Here is an 18,731-nt window from a genome sequence, read left to right on the forward strand (position 1 = left end):
TGGCTCAGTGGTTGAGTGTCAACCTACAAACCAGGAGGTCACGGTTCGATTCCCGGTCAGGGCACATGCCTGGGTTGCGGGCTCCATTCCCAGTGTGGGCCATGCAGGAAGCAGCCTATCAAGATTCTCTCATCATTGATGTTTCTATCTCTCTCTTTCTCTCTCTTCCTCTCTGAAACTAATAAAAATATTTAAAAAAAAAAAAAAAGCAAATGCATATGACACGTAAATGTATGAAAAAATCCTCAATGTCATTAGTAAATGTATCCCGGTAAATGCAAGTTAATACTACAATATTATATACCTTCTTAGAAAGGCAAAAGTTTTAAAGTCTGATAATGTCAAATGTTGGACAGAAGGTTAATCATCTGGGACTCTTATGCACTGATGCTGGGAATATAAATCGGAGCAATCATTTTGGCACTGGCTCATCAAGTTGAAATTTCGTATACTTTTTTTACCCAGCCGTTTCACCCCAAAGGCACTCAACAGATGCACCAAGAGGCCTGGACAGGCACTGATTATAATGGCCGAGTACTAACAACAGCCAAATGCCCAGCAAGAGAAGGAGTGAATAAATCGTGTCTGTCTCTGCAATGGAAATATCAAACAGCAGCGAAAACGAAAGAACTACCTCTATGTAACACAACCTGGATGAAGTGAACCAATGTATTTTTTGAGTGAGAAAAGCAAGAGACATATGATTATAGAATGAAATCATTTTTGTAATGCTTCAAGTCAAGTAAACCCAAACAGTGTGTAAAATTACTTTTATAAAGCAAGGGAATAATAAGACCAAACTTGGAGAAAACAGTTACCCTGTGCAAGGAAGTGGCAGGCTGGGAGAGTACTCAGGTGACAATTATTGCCAGTTATTGCCTAATGTTTTATTTCTTGTTACATATCTTTTGTATCAAATACCATATTTTTTTAGTTTTCAGTTACAGTCAACATTCAATATTATATTAGTTTCACGTGTACAGCAAAGTGGTTAGCTATCAAATATCACATTATAAAATAATGAAGTGAAAGAGGCTGTGTGTGTGTGTGTGTGTGTGTGTGTGTGTGTGTGTGTGTGTGTTTCTCCCTGAATAAAAGACAGGAAGAAAATAAACCAGGAATTTATTCAGGGGTTATCTCTGGGTGGTAGGATTAAGGATGATTTTAATTTTCCTTGTATTTGTTTATATTTCCAAAATGTCTTAAATGAACATGCACTTTTTCCAGAACAGGAAAAAAAAAAAGCTTTTTAAAAATCTATGCTAGACCCTGTCCCATTCTCACTCTGCAGTATGAACATCCAGGTCTTCATTTCCACGGTTGAAAATGGTCCGGGGGAGGGGAACACAGTGAGTCCCCAAGGTCGCGTGTGACACCCCGTGGTGCCAGGTCGTGGCTGCCCGTGTCGGGAACAAAGCTGGGGAGGCCGGGCGCACAGAGCTGCGTGGGAGGGCCGACACCTGCCAGCCGAGTGTCCGCTGAGCAGCAGGAAGGTCGGAACAGCTCAAGGCAAATGATTTCCTGAAGCTGAAAACCCCTTCCCTGAAGTCAGGAGTCCACTGCCCTGGCCCCCACCCTCCACGCCCCACCCCAAAACCCTACCACCATGCGGGTAAGAATACTGGAAAGTAAATACCACGACTCCATCCTTGTATCAAATGTTGGTAAGTGGACACCAGAATGTGTGTCCCTGTGTTCTCTGGCACGTCCAGACGACACGATGGGCCTGAAAAGAGTCCAACGGAGAGTCACTGACACGGAGGCAGAAAGTGTCCTCTGCGGGCGGACAAGCAAAGCGCAGGCGCTGGCCTTCAGAGGAAGAGCAGAGCTCAGACGGGACGTGCCAGCGGTGGGAACACAGAGGCAGTCACCACACCTGGCGAGGCCAGCAGCGAGGGTAGCTGTGGGCGCTGACAGAGGCAGGTCTGGGGGGAATCCCTGGGAACTGCTCTTTGGCACAGTGGGTAGCAGCGTGGAAAGCGCTCCCCCGGGGCTGGCTCGTTGGTTCTCAGTCTTGTCGGCACATGGAAGGCAAGCAGGGAGGCTCTGGATGGGGACGTGTGGCCAGGAAGAGAGGCGGAGCTGGGCAGGAGCATTCTGAGTCCCCGGAGCAGCTTGTGGAGAGGCGGTGACACGTCGCATGGAAAACCTTTATGGGTGAAACTCTCTAGGATTCACATCACGGACAGCCGCCGTGTCCTTCCACAGAACTGTCCTTGAGTGCCACGTTGGAGACGTCACTGCGTAGGTGGCTACACAGACCCACTGCGGGAACTTGGGTGTGAGCGCCCGGGGGCTGCCGTATTTCCATGCTGTGAGAAGCTCAGGAAGCCAGAGCTAAAGGGCACCCCCAAAGATTCCTCCAGAATGACCCCCATAGGCAACCCAGAGGCCGCAGTATCCAAGGAAGGATATCTCCCAGGCTGGCTGGATATCAGCCAGTTCACCAAAGGCTGGTCACGTAGGTGGCATTTTCAGACACCTCCAAAGATCCACAGGCTCTCTGTTGATGAAACTTTCTGCCCTGGCTCAAGATTAGTAGCTCCAACTATTCTCAACCAGGCTGCATTGAAAAAATAGCTACCGGCGAAGATGAACTGAATTTTTTGAAAGCGCCCCCGATGGATATCATGTGTGACCAGAGCGGAGAGCCGCTGAGCGTCCCCATTTGTCCCGGTTAATGATTCGGAGAGCTGGCTGCAGGGCTGGTGCAAAGGGCACGGGCGAACCGGCTGGGGCGGAAGAAGGACAGTTCTGCCCGCTCCCTCGTGCCCACCTGCGCTCACACGCTGTCCCGGCTGCTCCTGCCGGGGTGCTGGGGTGGGGAGTGAGCTGCTTTCCATCCAGAACGTTACCAGACTTAGACATTGGGAACAGAAGGCTCCCGGGTCCCCGTTACTGCGCGAGGAAGGAGAGAGAAGAGAGCCATGCGTTCCCCTTCCTCTCTGGACCCCTTCTGGGCTCCCCCCTCGGACCGGAGAGAAGGATGCGGGAGGCCCGCACCTGCAGCCACAGGAAAGCGCGCTCTGGTCACCAAAGCCGAGCTGTTCCATCTGTTTGCTCCTCGGCACTTGCTGGTCTCCCTGCCTTGGGGTTAGCCTCTTCTGCTCCAGGTCCCAGCACGCTGCGTCCTCGGCTCAGCACTTCAGAGCTCAGCCTGCAGCAGCCTTAGAGGTTACGTGCGGCCGTGAGTGGGCCACGGTGATAGCATCCGAGGAGCCTCCCGGCTGACCTGCGGGATTGAGAAAATAGTATTGTTTTAAGACTCAACACCTTGGGGTGAGTTGTTATGCAACAACAGATCGTGCACAGAAATTGAGGTGATGCCACGACAAACACACACACCATGTAGTCTTGGCTTTGCATTGTGTGGCGAATGGGGCTGGATGTGGCACCGAGACTGAGTGCAGCCTGGATGTTTCCGGGGGGCCGGGGGGGGGGGGGAGAGGGGGAAGAAGAGGGGGGCTGTTGGAAGGATAGCCGCCTGCCTGCGTCTTACAGCAGCGACACGATTACAGCAGCGAAAGCAGTGCTGCCAAACTGTCCCCTCCCGTCAGTCCGGGAGGGAGAAAACACACCTCATGGGCTCGTGAATCTGGCTCAGGACAGTCCCAGGCAGCACGGTGAACGTGTCAGCTGTCCTTTTTCGAAGTCCTAACCAGAAGGTCCGGGCGGGAGTAGCTGTGGAGTGTGCCAGCAGAATTTAGCAGGACATGGAAGGTCAGCGATGTGCTGGGCCCCAAAATAAAATGTGTCACATTCCCAGTCTCTCTGATCCACTGAAGAGTCTCAAAGACATGGCTTCAGAAGAAAGGTCAAACGAAGTCCATGGCTGTGACTCTTTGTTAAGACCACAGAAGATTTAAACTGATGCCAGGAGACCCTTTCTGGGAGGAAAAGGAGCTTCTGAGAACCTCGGGCCGTTGCCCCCACGGCTCTGCAACGTGCCAGCCCTGCACACCCTACACTGAAGGAATGTTTTCAGGCCAAACCAGCCAGAGGAACCCCTCAGCCAATCCGCAGAATCTGTGATGGGAAACGACAAATCACTGTTCGTCTACGTCAGCGGTCGGCAAACTCATTAGTCAACAGAGCCAAACAGCAACAGTACAACGATGGAAATGTCTTTTGAGAGCCAAATTTTTTAAACTTAAACTTCTTCTAACGCCACTTCTTCAAAATAGACTCGCCCAGGCCGTGGTGTTTTGTCGAAGAGCCACACTCAAGGGGCCAAAGAGCCACATGTGGCTCGCGAGCCTCAGTTTGCCGACCACTGGTCTAAGTAAACATTTTCAGGATGGGTTAATAAGGCAGCAGTGGGTAAATGATCCATAGGAAGGTGGGAAAAGCCTTCATGGAGGAGCTAATACTTGAAGATCAGAGAGGGGAAGCCCACAGAGGGCCAGGGAGAGGTCCTGTGGCATTGCAAGAGAGGGCGATGTAAGTGGCATTGCAAGGGAGGGTAGGCAAAGGCCCGGGGGGAGCGGGGGACTGGGCCTCCTGAGCCACCTCATGCTGAACATGCTACTGTCTGCAGGACCTCCTCCAAGGAGGACAGGAGCCCCTTTTAGAAAACAGCACCAGGAAGCCTTTCACTACTCAACAGAGGTCTTGGTTTAGCCATGGGGGCTTAAAGGGCCAGGGCTTTCCCACCTCTGCTGCCCAAAGATACCCCGTGGAAGGGACTCTCGGGGTCGTGGTGGCCAGAAGACAAACGTGCAGTGTCCTTTGTCAGCTGTGCCTTCACAGGGAACGTGCAGACAGCCCAGCTGCACCCGCTGGGCCCGGCAGACAAGCCGGAGACCCGAGGTCCAGGGGCTCAGGTTTCCTCTCAGCGTGCTTTTGTTTTCAAACGTGCAGCATGAGCGTGGTCCATAATTTCTCCGGGCCGTGTGTCTTCGTTTCTAAAATGAGCAGATGTCCTCCAACTCCGAACGTCTGAAGCTCTAGGAAGAGATTTGAAAGCATAAGCAAATAGGAAAGTGCCTCCCACGTAATAAGCAGACAAATATGTGTAGAATCTGAGTAGGCACAGCAGTAAAGTGGACTTTGGTAGCACTGAAATGCTATCTATATAAATAAAAGCCTCAGTGACCGGTTGACTGGTCACTATGACGCGCACTGACCACCAGGGAGCGATGCTCAATGCAGGAGCTGCCCCCTGGTAGTCAGTGTGCTCCAACAGCCAACCTCCCGTGGTCCCTCCCCCCGGCCAGCCAGCCCCAATTGGGACTGGGCGAGACAGCCCCCATCAGCCCCAATCGCCAGCCAGGCTGAGGGACCCCACCCGTGCACGAATTCGTGCACCGGGCCTCTAGTTATCTATAAGTTGGTACAACCCTTTTGGAAAGCAATATGGGAATAAGAATCAGGAGCCATAAAAATGCATGGCCCTTGACTTGTAATTCCATTCTTGAAAATGTATCCCATGGAAATAATTAAACATAAGATAAAAACTATAATGCATCACATCTAATGTAGAAAAAAAAGTCAGAAATGATCTAAATTTCTTTTAAAAAAGGATAAATAAATAATTGCCTGGGCAACATTATATAGACATTATAAGGATTACTGTGAAAGCTGTAAAATCATAGGAAAGTGTTTATGGCTCCATAATTAGTGAAAAGGGCAATATATAAGGTGTCCCCAAAAATGTATACACACCTTATAATTACAAAGGCAGTGTTTATTAAAATACACGTCATTTCCAAAACTGAGCTCTCAGCTGTGAGAGTGTGTCTACCTTTGGGGGGCACGAGCTCAGGATGCAGTGAGTTAAACACACACGGCCACGCCCAACCAGCAGTTGACCATTGGGAGTATGCTTCCTAGCTTCCTAGTCCCGTGGTCGGCAAACTGCGGCTCGCGAGCCACATGTGGCTCTTTGGCCCCTTCAGTGTGGCTCTTCCATAAAATACCACGGCCTGGGCGAGTCTATTTTGAAGAAGTGGCGTTAGAAGAAGTTTAAGTTTAAAAAATTTGGCTCTCAAAAGAAATTTCCATCTTTGTGCTGTTGATATTTGGCTCTGTTGACGAATGAGTTTGCTGACCACTGTGACCTAGGCCGTCGGGGTTAGACTGGAGAGCTCGCGTTAAAAGCCAGCTGGCGAGGGCGGAGTGTCTGGGAAGAGGACTGAAGGCAGAAACTCAGAGCAGGGTGTTCAGGTGACGGGAAGAAGTGAATGACAGAGAACGGCACACCAGAGGGGGCAGAGGAGAACAGGACCGGAAGGCTTGGGTGAAGAGTGTCCCTGTGAGGGTGCGGGGGGGTGGGGGTGGGGCTCAGACTAAGAGGTTAGGGGGGCAGGAGCCAGACTATACGGAGCTGAGAGCCCAGTCACCAAGTGGGACACACTCGGATAGCATTGCCCTTGAGGGTGGTGAGGAGAGAGAGCAGATGGCCACCTGAACGGGTAAGCAGGGTGGAGGGGAGGTGTTTTATTTTATTTATTTATTTTTAAAAATATGTTTTTATTGATTTCAGAGAGGAAGGGAGAGGGAGAGAGAGATAGAAACATCAAGGATGAGAGAGAATCATTGATCAGCTGCCTCCTGCGCGCCCCCTGCTGGGGATCAAGCCCGCAACCCCGGCATGTGCCCTTGACCAGAATCGAACCCGGGACCCTTCAGTCCACAGGCCAACGCTCTATCCACTGAGCCAAACCGGCGAGGGCGAGGGGAGGTGTTTTAGAGTGAGCACCGTGGAGCACGTGTGCCGGTAAGAAGATGGTGGATGAAAGGACAAGTGGACACCGCTGTCCTGGAGAAGAGGGGACGGGGCATTGCCATCAGCTCTGTCAGAAGAGAGATACTTGATCCTTCGAGGAAATGCTGTTTAAAAAAATACTGTTTTTAACAGAAACCTTCCTTCAGGCAAACCCTATTCAGAATCCCAGTGTGTACCATCATTGGTGCTGAGCTGGCCTAGGGAACAGAGAGGGCCACTGAGAGGCCTCCTGGCCCCGGAGCATCAGCTCCAAGCAGCACAGAAAAGGGGGGCGAGGGTCTGGAGGGAGGCTTAGTTGGTGAGAACATCATCCAGATACGCCAAGGTTGTGGGTTTGATCCCCAGTCAGGGCACATACAAGAATTAACTAATGAATGACGAATAAAGAAACAAAAAGGCCAATTGAAAGAAATACACATCAATACACATCATTAATCAATCAATGAAGCAATAAATAAAAACAAAATGAAATATAAAAAAAAATCAACCAATGCATGCATGAATAAGTGGAACAACAAATGGATGTTTCTCTCACTCACTTTTTTTTCCTCTCTCTCGAATCAATCTTAAAAAAGGATGGGTGGAGACAAGATGGATAAGAAAGTAATGAAGTTGGAAGGGAGATCCTTTACTGAGGGCCTGATGGCCGTGTTGAAACACGGAAAGCTCAAAGACAGCAGAAAGAATCTGGAAGAGTCACAGTGAAAAAGGAGCTACTGCTTCAACTTGAGCTGGGAAACCTGGGATTTCTAAGCAACACAGAGGTCCCTGTTGAGTTGGGAGCATGAGGCAGGAGAGCAGCCAGCTGGCACGCTCTGCCCCCGCCAGGCGGGCAGCCTCCGGCAGCAGCCGCGTGGGGCGGTGATTGCCCAGGTGGGGCTGACACAAGTCTAATGGGGGGTTGGGACGTGAGGGATTTCAGGAGCTTTCAAGGACAAGCTAGAGAGAGCCAGCCTGTTCTGGGCTCCCCTCTTTGCCAAGCCAGACAGCAGGGCTGGGCTCCGTCAGCTACTCTCAGGGGGAGACAACGCTGCTTTCAAGGACAGGACACTGACAACCTTGGGTTATTTTCAGTGAAATATTTTTTAAAAACTTTAAACTGTGGTAAATTACACATAACAAAATGTGCCATTTTAACCGTTTTTAAGTGAACAGTTCCGTAGCATTAAATACATTCACATCGTGGTGCAATCACCACCACCGCCCATCTCCAGAACTCTTCCATCTTCCCCAGCGAAACTCTGTCCCCAGGAAACGAATTCTCGATTTCTCCCTCCACCCCGCCTTACCCCTGGTCGCCACTGTTCTACTTTCTCTCTCTGTGAATTTCATTATTCCAGGTATCTCATAGAAGCGAAACCATACAATATTGGTCTTTTTGTGGACTGGCTTGTTTCACTTAGCGCAATCTCTTCAAAGTTCGTCCATGTTGTCAAATGTGTCAGGATCCCTTTCCTTTTGACGGCCGCGTAATATTCCACTACACGGGTGCACATTTTGTTGACCTAGTCGTCAGTGAATGAACACTTGGGTTGCTTCCACCCTTTGGCTATTGTGAATAATGTTACTATGAACATTGGTGTATAAATACCTATGAAATCCCTGTTTTCAATTATCTTCTTCACTTTCCCCAAGGTGGAATTGTCCATGATATACGTAACTGAATAAAAACAGATCAATACAACTTTGACCAAAATGGGTGGTGCCGGACATTTGAGAGCTGGGTACCAGCACCCCTGCCTGGACAGGGCTGATGGCATTTCCAGAGCCCTGGTCTTTTAGGACTCAAGGCCTGGCTCTAGACAGACACGTGGCTATTTCAAAAGCACACAAGTGGCTCTGTGAAGCATGAGGTCCACCAACAGCTGTGGTTTGGGCACAGATGGTAAGAATAGAGCTGGTCACTGGTAAAAATAAAACCAAGTTTCGGTTCAAAGCTCAGGCTTTGCAGTCAAGACAGCCTCTATTGATATCTGTGCTCCACTAGTCTTAGCTCTGTTATCGTAGGCAGGTCATTCTGTCTCCTTGGTTCTCAGTTTCCCCATCTGTAAATTGGGTAGCTACAAGGATTAATGAGATTTGTAGATGTAAGTGCTTAAGGCAGAATCTAGCACAGAAGAGGCGATCAGTGAATGTCGGCTACCTTCTTTTCCCACCTCAGTGGCTTCCTTTACTGCCCTCCTCCGCTCCTTAGAACTTCGGGTGCCTAGGACCCCTCTGCTGTCTGGCACCTTCCCAGGTAGTTTTAAGCTACCGGAAAAAGAAAAAGGGCAAAAACTCCGCTCCTTTGCCTCCTCGTGGTGAAAGACGCCCATTGCAGGTACATACAACACATTACAGGTTTATACCTTACTAGAGGCCCAGTGCATGATTGAATCATGAACATGTAGGGTCCCCTACACGCTTTCGCTTTTCGCGGTGGAGCTGGGTGCCTGTTCGCTGGTGCACCAGGCCTTTCAGAAGCCTTTGGCTCGGTGGAGGCTTCTGAAAGGCCTGGTGCCAGAGCAGACAGGCACCCAGCTCCGCCACTTTTGATGGTCCGCGGCCGCTGAGGGGGGCTGCCGCGGACACCTGGCTACCCTGCCGTTGAGAGGCGCAGCTGGGTGTCCGCAGCAGGCCCCCTCAGCGGCCACGGATCTGGCCGTTGAGAGGCACAGGGGGCAGGAGTCCCGCCCCCTGCGCCTCTCAACAGCAGGGTAGCCCCCCTCAGTGGCAGCGGATCCGTGCCTCTCAATGGCCGGATAGGCCACCCCGAGTCCCGCCCCCCAGCCTCCCGCCGCTCAATCGTGGGCGTAGCGGAGTGATGGTAATTTACATGTTACTCTATTATTAGATAGGATTGGTTGATGAATCAGAGGTCAGCTCTAATTTGTAAATACATATCGGAGTCGTCAGCCATGTATCACTGTCACTAGCGTCTAGTGTGTACTATTATGCATGATTAAATTCTATCTAGCAGAATAATTACAAGGCGCCATTAAACATATCCTGTAATTCCTAGGCCCCATCCCAGACCTACCACTCTGCGGGTGAGGACTAAGGGTCTATCCTTTCGGCACTCCACCCCAAGGCGACTCCAATTCCTCAGGCTGTGACCTCTCGCTTGACCAGCAGCAGGATGACCCAGGTGCTTGGGCGGGGCCGGGTGGCTGTAGCTTTGGGATGAAGGGCTCGGGGAGCAGGAAGTCCGTACACTACCCGCCTTACAACCTGGAGCAGAAATGCCAGCGGCAGCTGTACCCCGAGCTGAGCAGTGGGCTCTGGCTTTGGGACCCTCATAGGCCACCGTTCGATCCGTGTGGTACAAAAGGACGACACTTGCCTCAACATTTGTTTTCCTGACATAAGGTTTTTTGGTTTTTGTTTGTTTGTTTTTCAAGGAAAAGCACGAGTTGTACATAGAGCCAGGGTTAGTGTCAGGTCAAGCACTTACATCTACAAATCTCATGGTTGGCATCCTATTATAACCCATCCTCAGGGACCCACTGCCCTCACGTGTCATGGACACCAGAACCCCGCTCTGTGGCACCCCTCCCACCCCCCTGGGAAGCACTGCATTCTCTGGCACCTTCTTCAGCTGCGTGACTTCTCCTGCAAAAACCGAAATATGCAACAAGCAAGGCATTAGGCAGTCCATGAAATTATCATAAAGGTTGCACAGGAACTTAGGAAATAGTTATAAAAGAATATTTATATAATATGTATTATTAAGTGTAGAAAATGTAGACATCATTAGAGCTATACAAATATGGAAAACAAAACAATATGCGGAAAATGGAATTTTGTTTCCTTAAGACTTTTATTTTTTTTAATATATTTTTATTTATTTCAGAGAGGAAGGAAGAGAGTTAGAGAGATAGAAACATCAATGATGAGAGAGAATCATTGATTGGCTGCCTCCTGCACAGTCCCCCACTGCGGGGGGATCGAGCCCACAACCCAGGCATGTGCTATTGGCCAGAATCGAACCTGGAACCCTTTAGTCCGCAGGCCGATGCTCTATCCACTGAGCCAAACCAGCTAGGGATTAAGACTTTTTAGAATGTGTTATAGTGTTACCGTTATTAAAGCCCCTTTCTTTTGTTATCGATTTTTTATTTTTTTATTGAATTCAGAGAGGGAGAGACAGAAACATCCATGATGAGAGAGAATTATCGACTAGCTGCCTCCTGCACCCTCCCCAGTGGGGATCAAGCCCACCGGGGCATATGCCCTGACCGAGAATTGAACCGGGACCTCCTGGTTTATAGGTCGAGCCACACTGGCTGGCTTTCTACTGCCCCTTTGTCTCTGAATTACAAGATGATAAGCCATAGTCAGGACTGAGCCCTTCAGGAACTACTGAGCAGTCGCTAACCTTGAAAGGTCAGAAAACCTCCCGGGTGAAGTGGCAGTAGATGGGCTGGCGGCTCTGAGCACAGCCTGCTCTCAGCGCGGGAGCCGCGCTACCTGTTTAAGCAGCTGGTTAATGGCCTGGTGCAGAGGCCAGCCAAGACGAGCAGCCCCTGGCAGCTGCGTGGGCAGCCGGCAGGCGATGCTCTGTGACAGATGGGACAAGGAACTCTGGGCTAAGTGGTGTGAAGCTTGGAATCGGCTCTTTATTGCACTGTCTCTGGTTGAGCTACCTATACTGTGAGTCAATGCATGCTTCATCCCCTGCTCTGCTCCCTGCCCAGCCTCCGCCTGTGCGTGGATGGAGGGAGAGGTAAGCTTGAAAGTGCGTCTTCCTTTCACAGCCTGCGAGCTGAGGGGAGCTGTGATCACGTCTGTAAATACCCGGGCTGGAAATGCCAGGGCCTGCCTGCTTGGGGGTGGAATCGCATACACAAGGGGTGGGTTCTGGAAGGAAACATTGGTCTGAATGTCCAGTTTTCCTGCGGTGAGCTCGGTGATCACAGCATCGTTCCTTGGGGGAGAGGGGGCAGTGGGAGAGAAAGCCAGCTCCTGAGATGGTAGGAAACATCTGGAGAACTTTGTTGGGAAGAGGAGGCCAACGTGGAGTACGCAGGGGAACGGATGCTTGTGACCAGCAAGAGCCCTAGGGCCTCAGTGCTGACGGGCCCTGTGGGGAAGAGGGCTGGGAGAAGGCGAAGAAAAGCATCTTTGTCAGAGAGAAACAAGAGCAGGTACAGTCTCATCGTGCGGATTCCCTTTCAGCCGTTAGCTCTTCCAATCCCTGCGGATCCTAAGAAGATAAGCCCTCCAGCCCTGACTGGTTTGGCTCAGTGGATAGAGCGTTGGCCTTCGGACTGAAGGGTCCCAGGTTCGATTCTGGTTAAGGGCATGTACCTTGGTTGTGGACACATCCCCAGTAGGTGGTGTGCAAGAGGCAGCTGATCGATGTTTCTCTCTCATAGATGTTTCTAACTCTCTATCCCTCTCCCTTCCTCTCTGTAAAAAATCAATAAAATATATTTTAAAAAAAAAGAAGAAGAAGATAAGCCCTCCATCATTGAGTTCATTCCAGCCCTGGGTCTCAAAAAAACGGTTCTGTAAAAATGAAAGCAATGAACTACACAAAAAGTTGCTGGCTCACAGATGAAACTGAAACAGTGCTGCACTAAAATTTAAAAAATGCAAATTTCACACGTAGTCTCAAGATTGTGAGGTCAGTTGAGGCTCCTTCTCTTGCACGCAGCATCTGTAACTTAGGCAACGGGAGGTGTGCAAAGGGATCAGGCTTTGGCCCTGTTAGCCCCGTGGTAAGACATAACCGAGGCATGAGCAGAAAAGAGGAATGTCTTTACACTCTCTCTATCAACACTATAATTCTTAACTCATGGCTACAGGTTTATTACTCAGTAAAGTACCTTCACTCATTTAAAGGGGAGGAACCTATTTGGTGCATGTTTATCTTCAACATTTCAGTTACTAATATCTACATAACAAATTCAAGCCTTAACATACAATCGTTTCTAGAGAAAATGTAGCACAATATACCAAAACGTATGGGATGCAGCTAGTGCAGTGCATAGAGGTCAACTTATAGCTATAAATGCCCAGAAGTTCTAGCCAGAAAATTAGACAAGAAAATGAAAGCAAGGGCACCCTTTCTTTGGATTGGAAAGGAAGAAGTAAAGAACAATTAATACTGCAAATATACGTATTATGGGTTGAGCTGCACCAGCACAGCCAAGGGTTCGGCGAGCCTGAGTGGGGGTGACGAAGGATGGAGAAATGATAGACAAAGAGAAAAAGCTGGGTCTAGGTGGATCTTCTGTGCCTTGATGAGGCCACAGAACAGATCCAGACTGCAAAGCTGAGGCTTAATTTATCGTCAGGGACAAACAAGGCAATTAACAATGTTGTTGTAAGTTTCACTTGTTTTGGCAGCACTTGCTGCCCCTCCCACAGCCCACTAGCTACCCAGGAAAGATCTAGGGAGCAGTGACAAGATCAAGCTTAATTATTTTTAGAAGACTGTGCCCTTCCAAGCTTGGGACTTGTTTGTGACTTTGCCAGCAGGTCAGACCGAGGCTTAACCCTATAACCTCTTCCTACAATGGGTTAAATGGAGTCCCCCCAAAAAGATATGTTGAAGTCCTAACTCCCAGACCCCAGAATGTGACCTTATTGGGAATAGGAGAGTTGTCGATGTAATTAATCAAGATGAGGTCATGCTGGAGTAGAACAGGTCCTTAATTCAATATGGCTATGTCCTTAGAAGAAGAGAAAACAGAGATACACAGAGAGAAGGCCATGTGACAACACAGGCTGAGGCTGGAGCGACGCACCTGTGAGCCAAGGGATGCCAAGGATGGTTAGTGACCCCAGAAACGAAGAGAAAGGCAGGGGACACTTTTCCCCTGGAGCCTTGGGGGAACACGCCCTGCTGGCCCTTGATTTCAGACTTCTCGCCTCTAGAACCTCACAAGAACACGTTTCTGTGAAGCTATCCAGTTTGTGGTAATTCATAAGAGTAGCCCTAGGATACTAATACAATAAGTAAACATCTCCTTCCAATCACATGAAATAAGGAAACACCAAGAAAGGTGGGATTCTCCTAACACACAGGAAGACACCCACGTGGCCTGCCACGTCCACGTTCCTGCTTTGATGAGGAGTAGCCCTCTGCTCCTTTGTGAATGGCCGAGGTCTGTGGGCCCGGGGCCACCCACACTGAGCAGCGCAGAGAAGTAACTGGATTCGTACTGACTCTCTGACCTACGATATCATGGCAGAGTCTGTCTGGGTGTTTACCCAACATCTGCCCCCCACTTCTTCCTCAACAAACAGAGCCCCCGTACTGCAGGGCCTACTCGTCAGAGAGGATAGCCCTGTCCCCATCTCAGAGATGAGCCCCATTCGTCGCAGCCAGTCCAGGAACCCCATTCCTCTCGCCAAGGACTGGTTCAGGGATGGGCAAGTGAGGGAAACTCTTGCCAATGGGTTTCTTACCCTCATCAGGAGGTTTCCACATTGTTACAGCTCACGCTCAAGCTGGGACTATACCGGGCTCTGTGTGCTCGGGAGGAAGGCCAAGGTCGACGCTGAGATGCTGAGGATGGACAAGGGCACACGTAGGAACACCAGTTAGAGCCGTGGTCGGCAAACCGCGGCTCGCGAGCCACATGCGGCTCTTTGGCCCCTTGAGTGTGGCTCTTCCACAAAATACCACGGCCTGGGCGAGTCTATTTTGAAGAAGTGGCGTTAGAAGAAGTTTAAGTTTAAAAATTTTGGCTCTCCAAAGAAATTTCAATTGTTGTACTGTTGATATTTGGCTCTGTTGACTAATGAGTTTGCCGACCACTGGGCTAGAGGCTTTGCAGGTGGAGGCGATGGTGTCTTGGCCAGACTGGTGACCACGGGGTGGAGAGAAATGGCTGGGTGGTGGATATGTTTTGGAGATCGTGCCCACAGGATTTGGAGGCTGGATGTGGAGGACAATCGTTCCTGTATCGATCCCTGCAGAATTAAGGGAGCAGCTGGTGCGAAGGTGAATGGCACCAAGAGGGATGTCCTGTCAGGCCGCTGTGTCTCCTCGGTGTTAGACGGCAGCTCTCCCTGTGGGGAGGGGGAGGTGAACTTCACCCCATGCCATCGCCCTGTCGGCCACCCTGACCGCTTCGTGTCAAGTAGGCGTGCTCCCCGTCCAGGGAGAACCCAACCCCTCGATCATGTCTAAGGCGGGGGGAGGGCTGGCACCACCTGCTCATTTGGCCTGTGTTTCTGTTCTACTTCCTTTCCTTCCGTTTCCGTCTCCCAAAGCAGACCAGGCTTCCTCCCCGCAGCGGGATCCCAGGTGAGGGAGATGGGGTCCCTGTGCCCGTGGCTCCTCCCTGAGTTAAAGCTGCAACCATCTCCGCTAGAAACGGTCCTGTGTCCAGCTTCTCTCACCGCTGGACTCCTGCTCTGCACCATTGGGCGCCACTCACGGACGCACATCAACAGCCACACCGGTGACCACACAGCTGCCCAAAGCGTAACGTTTTTCCAAGAACAAGAGAGCGCTAAGGAAGGATCTACCCCTGTGCCAGCTAGCTCTCTTCCCCGCAAACATCCGTACACACATGTAACTCACCACGCATGCTCCCCAGCATGGCAGGCTGCCAGGCCTCCGGGCTTCTCTGATGCCAGGCCTCCTGCTCGGGCCTCCTTAGCAGGCGGTGAGCTGCAAGGCCCGGTCCACAGGAGTGCTGAGCGAGTTCCAGACCTGGGTCCCGCCTCACCTTGCTCAGCTCCGTGATCCATGCTGCGTGTTTGCCTCTGCCTGCTCCTCCCGGCCAGCCCAGTCCTGCCTGCTCCTCACCCTGGCATGCCTGCTGCACTCCAGCCTGGCACAGCTTCGAGGCTGTTGGCTCCAAACCAGGCCCCGTTCATCGGCCCCTCCCCAGCCTTCACAATAGAGAACAGAACCCCCGCCCCGAGCCATTCAGGGAACTGGAATGCAGGGGACGCGGGCATGGCATCACCAGCTCTCACCGGAAGAGGAGGTGTGTCTGTATGTCCGGCAGAGCATGGAGTCAGCCCAACCTTGCACGGTTCAAATCTCCGGTTACCACAAAGCAAGCAGGCAGCTTCTCAGGGGCTCAGTATCCTCATCTGTACCATCGAGATGATTCAGTAAACCCCTCCATACGGTGATGGGTGGGGCAAAAAGGGGTCCATCTTGTGAAAAGCTAGGGCGCAGGTTTGAGAAGTTAATGAAATGACTGGGACCTCCAGGGTTCTGGTTCTGAGAGTCAGATCCTTTCCAGTCTCAGCTGTGTTTGCTGCCACCTGGGCATTGTTTAATCTGGTTTAAACGTTGATGGGAACCAGCATGGGTCCTGGCTCTGTGGCTGGCCGAGGCTCCCAGGACAGCAGCAGTCATTCCGGGAACCTCCTAGCTCCCTGACCCCCGTTGTGTCTTTTGGGTCCAGGGAGATTTGGCTGGAGAATTCCGAGGACACAAAGACTCACTCTGCCTCCCGCTTTCCCAGGGCATCTGTGGCCCTCCTCGCTCTGCTCGGTAAGAACTTCAGTTCATCTCATCTGAGAGCAGCGGCTGGAGGAACAGGGAACAGTGAAGGGATACCTGAATTTGCTTTTTTGAGGGGTTTTACTTCAAAGCCTATGTTGTGAGGATTTGGGTTAATATATGACTACTAGAGGCCCAATGCACAAAATTTATGCACAGTGGGGGGGGGGGGGTCCCTCAGCCTGCCCTGCACCCTCTCCAATCCGGGACCCCTCAGGGAATGTCCAACTGCCGGTTTAGGCCCAACCCCTGTTGGGCCTATTCTCTCTTGCAATCCGGGACCGCTGGCTCCTAACTGCTCACCTGCCTGCCTGATCACCCCTAACCATTCTGCCTGCCTGCCTGATCACCCCTAACCGCCTCTGCCTGCTGGCCTGATCGCCCCTAACTGCTCTCCCCTGCTGGCCTGGCAGCCCCTAACCACTCTGCCTGCCGGCCTTCCTGATCACCCCTAACCACCTCTGCCTCGGCCCTGCCACTGTGGCTTTGTCTGGAAGGACGTCCGGAAGACGTCCGGTCTATCTGGTCTAATTAGTACCTACTATGTCCCGAGCACTATACTAGTACTGGGTCCGAGGACTATGACAGTAAATTGGATGCATGTTGTTTCTGCCCTTTTGACGCTTACAGGTTAGTAGGAATAACAGCTTGGAGCAGTGCCTTGGAAGCTATGAAGGTTAAGCTATCATTATATTCTTTTCTAAAATATTATGTTTCCCTAAACACTTTAAAACATTCTAAGATCTTATAAGTACACTTTGAAACAGAATATTTTATCCTCTTTTCTAAAGAAATGGTTCCCAAAAGGGGTCAGTTTTGCTGCCCAGGGGACATTTGGCAATGTCTGGAGACATTCTTTTGTTTTCATAACCTGAGGGCTGGGAGCGTGCTGCTGGGATCTACGGGTGAAGGACAGGGATGCTGCTGAACAGCCTACAATGCACAGGACAGCACCAGGACACACTCACCTGGCCCCAAATTTTAATACGCCAAGGCCAGAAACTGTAGCCCAGGGGGGACCTGTTTAGTTCACAATCAGTTATTTCTGGCAGCAAAGGGAGAGAAACACACTCCACCCTTGTGAGTCTTAGAAAAGCGGGCCCTTCTGAGCTATACGCTCCATGCCCCTCGCCTGTGTGCCAGGGGGCGCCGGGGAGGCTGTCGGGGCAGAGGATGGGCCTGGGCTTCTGTGGTCAGAGAACTGAGCGCTGTACCTGCATTTGGTGAGTGTTACGTTGGGCTGGTTCTCTTACAGAAAGAAGTTTTCCAACAGAAGGTCCTGCAAAGGAACTTACCTTTTTTACCCTTCGGTAACCCTACCAAGATAGGTCAAGGCCGTCGGACCCAAGCTTTCGGTTCACCTGGTGGTCTTTCTTCCTGTTTCAAATGTTTTAAAAGTTGTCTGGGCATAATTAGGCCAATTGGTCTGTAGGGCAGCCCGGACTTCCACAGTGACTGGCTCTGATCTGATAGTTTTCTCCTCTGTGTGCAGCAAAGCAATACCGTCCTGGAGAAACCCGAGGACGAGGGAGAGTGAGGCAAAATGAAATGAAGTGAGAAGGAAATGGAGGAAGGAAGGGAGAGAGGAAGTGGAGGGGGCGGGGAGCGGGGACGGACAGACTAGTAAGCACAGAAAGAATAAAATGGCCAGTTTTAACTTTCTCCACTTCAAGAGTCCAGGTTTCCAGCCTCAGCTTACCTCTTTGTCTCCTATACCCCTTCCCAAAGCACGCACACTGGCCTCCTTCTCTGTCCTCCGGCTCCTGGGCAGCTCCTGTCTCATCGCTGGGCCCTGAAGCAAAATCCTATGTGGAAACAGCATACCCCTACGGGGCAAAGCTAGGGTGTGTGTGTGTGTGTGTGTGTGTGTGTGTGTGTGTGTGTGAAATTCAAGACTATTTTCCATTCCCATCACCTTGTCACAGTGAATTATCACCAAGTAGGTGCTGTTGAAGCTTGACTATCCATTGGTACCAGGCACAGGATGTATGAATCATGTTCCCACTCATATGGGTTGGATGATGACTCAGGCTACAATGTGAATCCTTTGAACTCCGTATTTCACGTCCCATTGGCTGAACAAGCTACATGCCTTTTCTTAGAAATGAGATTTGGTTTTAAAATGTGCCAACATCTGATCTGAAATGTGCAAACCACCCTTTGCGAACGCAGTATTCTACTTGGAACTCGCTGCAGGTGTTAAATGTGCTGTTGCAGATTCTTTGTCTGAGCCCACCTGCAGATGTTATGCCTCGCTCATAAAACTCATCCTCAACAGAAAGTAACAAATTAATCAGAATCACTTGTGATACTTGTGGTTAACAGAATTTTGTGTTCGCTTAAGCATCGTTCTTCATGCTTTAAAAAGATCTGTTACTGGCAGACGCCAAGTGTTCTATAGTACCTCCCTAATGTAAACAAGATTTTCATGAAAGCTTCCTAAGACGATATTTCATTGTTTAAACTTGCCCCTGACATAGTAGCCTTCAATAATAAAACCTGACCGGTGTGGCTCAGTGGTAGAGCACCTGAAGGGTCATGGGT

General features: G+C 50.6%; 1 long non-coding RNA gene across 1 annotated transcript; it reads right to left on the reverse strand.

The window, feature by feature from the left end:
- Window positions 1–199: 199 nt before the first annotated feature.
- On the reverse strand, window positions 200–15,516 carry LOC307111528. Its single transcript, XR_013814593.1, has 4 exons — window positions 15,249–15,516; window positions 14,126–14,731; window positions 4,654–4,946; window positions 200–3,232 (listed from the first exon to the last, which is right to left on the reverse strand). It is a non-coding gene; the product is annotated as an uncharacterized lncRNA (long non-coding RNA).
- Window positions 15,517–18,731: the final 3,215 nt, after the last annotated feature.

The sequence above is a fragment of the Cnephaeus nilssonii genome (genome assembly GCF_951640355.1).
Source record: "Cnephaeus nilssonii genome assembly, chromosome: 15".
NCBI classification, from domain to species: Eukaryota; Metazoa; Chordata; class Mammalia; order Chiroptera; family Vespertilionidae; genus Cnephaeus; species Cnephaeus nilssonii.